At 39.6% G+C, this 8,260-nt stretch overlaps 1 long non-coding RNA gene across 1 annotated transcript; it reads left to right on the forward strand.

Moving 5' to 3' along the window:
- Positions 1-6,114: 6,114 nt before the first annotated feature.
- On the forward strand, positions 6,115-8,057 carry LOC108641020. The gene is made up of 3 exons (XR_001921672.1): positions 6,115-6,192; positions 7,214-7,404; positions 8,000-8,057. It is a non-coding gene; the product is annotated as an uncharacterized LOC108641020 (long non-coding RNA).
- Positions 8,058-8,260: the final 203 nt, after the last annotated feature.

Consider the following 8,260-nt stretch of genomic DNA (forward strand, 5'->3'; position numbering starts at 1 on the left):
ATGAGTTATTGCAGCTTAGGCCCACGGTAACTTATTACATGCTCGTAATTCAGTCCTGTGTTTGAGCCCTGACCTGGGTTACCCACGGTTACATAAATAATCTGAGATAGAGCCACGAGGAGAGGCCAGGTTTCTTGACTCCTGACATTGTACCCTTACCATGAGGCTATTCTGACTCAATTCAGTCAGGTCCTGCCTCCTGAACCGGTGTTGAATTATCAGACTGCATCAGGTAATTTTTTGGCTGTGTTACAAAACATGTCTGATGTATGTGGTACTTCTGTTGAAACATCTTCCTTCTGTTGTGATGAAGGTGGATCAGGAACTACCCCTGTTTTATGTTGGTAGTAATGTATTTTTTCATGTGTGAATCTTTAGTGGAAAAGATATAGATAGTTATTTTTGCTTTTGTGAATTTACCAGTAATTTAATCTGTCTGTGTATTAAAAGGATGCAGATGGGGAAAACTGCAAGTTCAAAAAGACTTTACATTTGGAAAAGGGTTGATTGTGCCATAAAGAATGGGTAAGCATGGAGAATGGGCAGTTTGTCACTACGCATCAATAAATGGTCTTGATTTTCAAAGGAGAGTGCATTTGAAAGGGGGAATATGACATTATTGCATTTGTGTGCTGCAGGAATCATGTGGATGCACATTATTTATGCCTGTATGTACCATTTCCAGTAGGTGGCTGACTGCCACTTCACACTGACTTAAGTACTATAAAATAACAGCTGTCACATCTCATGAGAACCACAATCTATTCTAACTGTATCATAAATCTGGTTATTTGCTGCCCATGAAGCCTAAGGACCACAGAAATGCTACATGGCACAGCAGTACTCTGCTATGAAATAAGCAACAAGCCATCCTTTAGTGCATTTTTTGTAAGCCATACAATTATTTTCAAGGCAAATAAATACACAAATTAGGTTCAGAAAATATATTAATCATTTAACACATTCTAACATACCTCAATGTTTTACATGGGAGGTGTACGTGGGAGGTGATTCTGCCCAGAAAGTTGTGGAGTTTTTGGGTGTTGTTTTGGTGGGGGTTTTTTTGTTTCTTTTTTTTTTGTTGTTGTTTGTTTTTTTAAAAATCCATTGATAAGCTGGTAATCTCTTTCTGTAGAGATTGTGTTTCTTCTTTCTGGAACTGTTATAAAGAACTATTATAAACAGGAGAAAAAGTAACCTCTACAATTTTGTTGCATCAAAAAATGTGAAAGAATGGCTGTAAAGGTGATCTCCTTACGCTTATTTCTTGTGTAAGTACATTAGCAATATCAGTGAATATTGTTACTTCCAGTGAAGCTTGAATAACTGAACAATAAAGTGGCAAATGGAGAACAAAGTAGATGAATGTAACGTGATGTTCATGGCGTAAAATGAAAAATAATGGGCCTAGACTTGATGATTACCAGTAGCAAGACCTTGTAGGGAACAGGTCCAGGAAAACATCAGCTCTGTGTCTAGGAGCAATGAGCAAAACAAACCAGATTTTAGGAAGGGGTAAACAATGAAGAGAACATAGTTATGCCACCATATAAATCCATGGTTTATCTACCTCTTGACTACTGTGGTCTGTTCTCATCCTCTGATCTTCAAGACACAATGTTAAAACTGGAAGGGACTTGGAAAATGGCAGCAGGGATACTTAGATGGAAGGGCTTGCATAGGAGGTTTGACTGAGCAGATTAGTGTTCTCCAGCCATGAGAAACGGCTATGGGTATATGTAGAGACCTACAGAATCAACAGTGGTAAGGAGCTAATGCATAGGGATTGACTGTTCGTGGTCTTTTGAGCTGCAAGGACCAGTCATTTTCATGAAAATAAAGAAAATAAGCAGTTCTTCATGCAAGAGATGATAGACTAACAGAACTTGCAAAAAGATAGGGTGGTGACAAGACTATGAGATAGGTTCAAGGTGGAACTGGGCAAATCTTGGAATAGTTTTCTGTTGTGGTTTAATAAACAGATAAACCTCTTCAAGCTCAGGAATTCCCTGAGTAGAAAAAATTTGGAGCTAAGGGCAGCAGAAGGGAAAAACAGCAAATGTGCTTACCCTGTGGTAACCTTCCTAGTGGTTCACTACTGAAACAGTTGGAGACAGAATATTAGACTTGAAGGACCTTTGGTTTGAGCTAGTGCAGCCATTCGGATGTTTTAAGACTCTTAAAATTCTATACTATATTGAAGTTTGTTAATAATCCTGTTGTTTTTTGTGCTCACCTGCCAGCTTGTTAGTGTGTCTTCTAGCAAGTGCAGTTTTGCAGGTACGTTCATACTCAGTTTAATGTGATGTTCTCTGTGCAGATACAGCTAAGTCTCTTCCAGTACTGTGGTTTTTCAGGACAAATTCTGACTACATGCTTAGTGTTATTCATTAGTGTTATTAATATTCTTTATTAGAAGAAAGAATTTTAGTCTTGTCTTTTTCACCTGTATTGGTAATTTCTTTTGATCTAAGACTACTCTGTCTGGTCTTCTGAGAGACAAATTATAAAATCAATGGATAGCTGCAAATTACACAATCTGAATTCTACAGATCAGAATTAAAGAGAAAATTAAGGAATTAGATCAGGTTAAAAGAAAGGCAGATATATTTAAGAGTACAGTAGAAGAAATTAAATCTTATTTGCATTTCTCATCATGTTTTTTACAGTTTGCTATGAAAATGTATATGGAGGAGTATAGAAAATATGAAACAGAGATCTTTTATATTTCGTGTGCCAATTTGACGCCAAGTCCTGGCTTGGGTGTCAAATTGTGACAATCTGTGAAGTTAGACTGTCATTAAGAAGATTTGGTCAGTGGATTATTACTTACCTAAAATGACTTCAGCTAATTTTGCAGAGGCCTGCAGCTAGGATTACCTGTAGCTTCCTCGGTTAGTTAATTTATTACTATGATATTTTCATATGTATCTCTTAGAATTATATATGTGTTGCATTCTCCCTGAAAAGCCAAATATAGGATAAAAAAACTTCTCAGAAAAGGTCACCTGAGTTCAGATCCCCTTTTGTAAATGTATGTCTCTTCTACTTGATTGGTTTTATAAAGCCTGTGGATTATTCAGGGATGTCTGAGATTTCCTCTCTTTTTTTACTTGCTCTTATACAAACTCATATACACACGTGTACACACACACAGAGTGCCTTGTGCTGCTGCATGGTGGCTCTCAGGCCTTCTAGTTACTGTGCACCCCTGTGCTCCAAGTCTCTGCCTCTGTGATGTAAGCACAGATGTGCAGATACAGCCATGCACAGCAGTGAGGTACGTGGAGGGCTGTCAGATCTAAAGGTGTCCTGTTCCCTTTGCCATCTGGACTTAGTGTGTGTTTTGACAGAGCAGCAGAGCAACACTGAACCGAGTTCCTAGAGATATGGATATGTCCTAACCTGGGAATACTGGAACATAGCTGGAGAAATCCCAGCACACAGCACAATAATGCCCTGACAGGAAGGATTTTGGACAACAGATTGTTTCCCCTCAAGTTTCAGTTATTTATCACAAGCTGCACCTGTAAGAAGTTAATCCTCCAGGAGGGAAGTCAATGTTTACCAACCCTGTAGCTAATGATATTCTAGAAAGGTTCAGAATTTTTTTACATAGCACAGAACCACAGCGTCCACTGTATGGACCTGAAAGACAGGCAGCAAACTTTGCTTTAGATATGCAGCTAACTCCAAGAGGAGGATTCTTTGGAGGTTTGTTCAGATTTCCTATTGTTTGCTATTAACTATCTGTTTAGAAGACTTAACCTCAAAGTCATCATTTGGACTAGGGGAGAAAAAACATCATCAATGGCTTCTAGAGGGACTCCCTAGCAGGGGTTAGGAAGCTTTGTGAGTCCCCAGAGTGACAGTCAACAGTCTGTGTGGGGTGGGGGTAGGCATGTGAAAGCTTCAACTCTACTTAACCTTGAGCCTGGAGTTATTTGCAGGGATGAACAAGAGAGATATCTGAGAAACAAAACTAGGCAAGGATCCAATGATACATGGTCACTGCCAGTTCTGCTGGCAGTTACTCAGAACATGACTGCTATGATTTAAGCAAAGCCCTGCACTACAAGTAACTGTGAGATTTTGGAAACACTGCAATTAGAATGAAGAAATGGGTGATAGCTATCTTGACTTATTTTAGTTTAACAAACAGAGGAACCTTTCCATCAAAAGACCTCTATGATCTAATTTTTCTTTCCTTGGACAAAGAGTACATGAATAATTCCATGGACCAGAGGATTTAAATACAATGAGTGACTTACATGAGAGTTTGAGCAGTTCAGGACCTATTCCCAAGGGTGTTGTAAATTTGCCAGAGTTACTTCTCTGTAAAGTATAGTGGAGAACTCTCAGGTCATTGCAGGCTGATGGGACCAGAGGATTTGTGAGTCATGGGGTGCAAGGTCGTGAACTGATAAATCAGCTGAATATCACATCTCTGTCTCATTGAGAGAAATCTGTGTACCTTTACAATCCTATTGTCTGGAAATGCAGGTAGGTGATTACAAGTATCTCTTACAGCAAGGTTTTAGGAGAATGCATCTGTTAAAGAAGATGAAAAATGAAGGTGAATGTGGCAGTAAGTGTGATGAGGAGTGGCTAGAACCTAACTTCACATCCCCACTGAATACACAGTGTTCAGGAAGCAGTCTGTGTTCTACCTGCACTTGCTGCTAGCTCTCACGTTGATTAACAGCCACCTCCTTGGCACCATACTTTTGTCCTTGAATGGCAAGGGTAACAATTTTTTCTCTCTATGATTGTTTTTTAATGGAAAAATATACATCCTTTTTAGGCAAAGCAGTTCATATGGGGTTCACCTAAATAGCAACAGGGGCAGGGACCCCTGTCTAGGGGCAGGGTGGCTCCAGTAGCACTGTTTCTGGACTTCTTGAACTGCTCCTGAACAGAGGAGACAGCTCACAGGTTCTCTCATCTGACTGTTTAAGGTATGCAGATGTTTTTTAGTGTCTTCTTCAAAGGACCAGCAGAACCATCCATGTCCCACCTGAGTGCTCTCCTTGACAATGGAGCCTGAGGGTGGTGGTGTGGTGGTGTATGTGGGTGTACAGTTGGCCAGGAAGAGAGATAGAAAAGTCCTAGGGACTTCGAGAAAATATTTTCAAAAGGTCACGTCTTTTCAAAGAAATACATTATCTATTTTAAAGAAATCTATGTGAAATAAAAAGGAAGATTGTTTAATTCTTAGTTTTATAATAAACTAATGCTTTTCCTGAGGGAGGTAGACTTCCTTCTATAAAAATTAATAGCTTTAAGTTAGTGATTCGGCAATGAAAAGAGAACTATCCCCAGTACTTCCAGATTTGCACTTTGACCTAATGGGAGATTAAAAGTAGATTGTCAGCATATTTTCAGACATAACTTGGTGTGCTAATAACTTGCTGGTCCTGTTCAGTTTAGAAGGACCATTTGAATGAATCAAGTTGTCTGCTGATACTGTTATCTAGGAACAGATCCAAAACAAGGAGGTGGTCCAAACACTCCTGAACTTTCTGGCAAGTCTTATTTCAAAACTTTCTGCAATCAGGAGTATGACCTGGCAGCCGATGGGAATAGCAACTGAGCATTCAGCAGCAGCTCTCCAAATTTCTCAGGCACAGCTTTGCTGGCACTTCTTTTTTATCAACTTCAGAGCTATCATGCCTTCAAAAGAGAATGGGCTACACATGGATTTAAAATGCTGAAAGGTAACACTGAAAAAATTGATTTCTTCCCAGTCCCATACTGCAGCTTCAGACACACGCAGAACATACAGTGCATCTGTACAGGCTTCAGCAGCACCCTCACAATACAGAGACACACAGTCTGAACTGTGCCAGTGCTGCCTTGAGGGTAGTCCAAGGAGATGACTTAGAAATGGAGTTGCACTGTTTTGCAGCTCCTGGTTTCTGGAGACCAGCCAGGCCTTGGCATACTCAAGAGCAGTTAGGGAAAACAAAACAAAACAAAGAGCAGGTCAATGTAACATTGCTGAGAGCCTGGCACAGGTCATTTATTGTCTGAGTTAACCTTTCACACCATTTTTTATAAAGTTGTTGTTGCCCTACTGAAACAGCATCATTTTTTCTCTTCTTTTTGAGGAGAATCAGAGACTGAGTGTTTCCTGAGGCCAGACCAAAAACAAAGAGAAAGGAAAACAAGAATGTATTCCTGGAGGCGAAGGTAAGAGTCAAGCTGGGGCATCCGGTCTCTGAAAGACTTAAAGCACAAGCTGCTACAGTGAAGAATAAACCTGGCTTTCCTTTGGGTGCTGCTAGCCAGCTCTGCCTGCGTTTTGTTCTTTTCTATCTGTGGTAGCTAAAATTAACATTTCATAAGAAAGGCAATGAACCAGGAGCTTAACTAATTACTGAGTCTCTTTTGGCAAAGCCATGGTAGTTTGTCAAATCCTGCACTCTCTTTAGTGGCGTTCTCCTGCTGCCATGTTTGAAAAATATAAACTGCTAGAAGTGCTTTTTTTACATTAACAAAGAGGAGGTTATTGATGTAGCTGTATTAAACTGGAGGAGGAAGAGGAAAGGGAGGTAGGTGGGATTCTGCTTTCTTGTGTCCAGATATGGTTATGTAGGCAGAAGAATATCAGCTTTCAAAGAGAAAACTGAAATCTGAAGGGGGATAAGAATTAAAACCCATGGCATTTGTTGATGAGATTTTTATTATAAAAGAATACCCCATTTTGTTACAGAGGGAATGTGCATTTTTAGGTCTCATATAGGATCTTTCAATGTCATCATCTGATTGCTAGTTGTTCAATTTAAATTCAAGACATCACATATTTCATGCTTTGCAAAAAATCTGAAAAACTGAAGCTGTGGGAAAGCAGCATTTTTAATGTTTCACCACTGGATGGAGACAGCACTCTAACTCTTGTGAGTAATTACGGGACTGTAATGAAATCCCTTGTGATAAAGAGATTGAACAGATTAGTAGACTGCAGCTATAAACAGTGGAACACCAGCTAGATTTATGGCAGAAAATTTACTGAAGGGACTTCCTTTAGATTTTTGGTTGACCTGTTTTTATGTTGAGAAAAGATGAGATTTAGTTGAGAAAAATTCATTCCACTTCTCTCTCCACATAAAGCATCAATGACACAGGCCAGCAAGAAATACTGGAAGATAATGGGAAGCTTTCTAAGATTCTCTTTATCTTTTACCAGGTCACAGTATATTTTTCTTGACAGGAGAATCCTTCAGCTTTGTACGTCTGGCCTTGAGGGCTCAATGCTGCTGGTAGCAGCTGAGGTTACTCCAGCAATGGTTGCAGTGAATGTCATGTTTGCAATGGAGATTCTTCCCTTACTTGAAGGCAGCAAAGAGGATGTCATTGGATAGGAAGAAACAACAAAAGGAATTCCCACCAACCTGCAGACTGGTAGGAAGATTTTTAGAGATCATTGGAATTCAAGGGCAAGTGTACAGACGGGGGACAGCCTGCCCTATCAGGGTTCATTTCTCTCATCAGCTATGTTAAGATAGTCTCACACATTTTCTTCCCTCTTTTTGTATGTCTCTCTGTGCATGCATGTGCATATGAGAAAGGGAAGGAAGGAAGCCCTATGGTTGATTTTAGCCCAGTTTCTTACTTGATTATGATTTGCTTCTCTGTTGCCAGCAATAACTTTTGAATTTGGTGGATGAATTAAAGGCAAATTAAATGAATCCAAAGATAATTACATTCTTATAAATTTTGTGAAATTAGCAAGCCAGATAGATTGGAAACTCCTGAAGTGCCCTAACTAAAGGCTGAAGAGTGAGCTCATATAGTAGAGAACACACTCTGGAGAGAGTTCTTATAAGTGCCCCTTCCCTGGGAGAAGCTTTAATCAGAGCTTGCAGTCAACCACAAAATAAAAAAAAAAAACATAGGCAGCTAGACTTCATCAGTTCAATAAGCACTAGAACTTTTCCTTAAAACAAACAAACAGAAAAGTTGACCTATTCCATTACCATCTCTCCTCTGCCTCCAGGTCACAGAGTCTGCACAGAGTTTAAAAGCAGAGAATTTTCACAAATAAAAGCAGCAGCAAAGAAACTTACATCTACTGAGACTAATTTTTCATGTGTCTACTTGTTATATTCAGGAGATGTATTTCCAGACAGCTCTGACACTGCATAATGGTTAGTAGGGTGAAGCTCTTTGGGGAAAGGGCACAGGGAAGGGAGGTTGAATTTAAGAGTGTGACAGCTACTAATGTATGTCTGTCACTTTTGTTCCCTGAATACAATAT

The sequence above is a fragment of the Manacus vitellinus genome, unplaced genomic scaffold (genome assembly GCF_001715985.3).
Source record: "Manacus vitellinus isolate BGI_N305 unplaced genomic scaffold, ASM171598v3 scaffold_5_pilon, whole genome shotgun sequence".
Classification (NCBI taxonomy): Eukaryota; Metazoa; Chordata; class Aves; order Passeriformes; family Pipridae; genus Manacus; species Manacus vitellinus.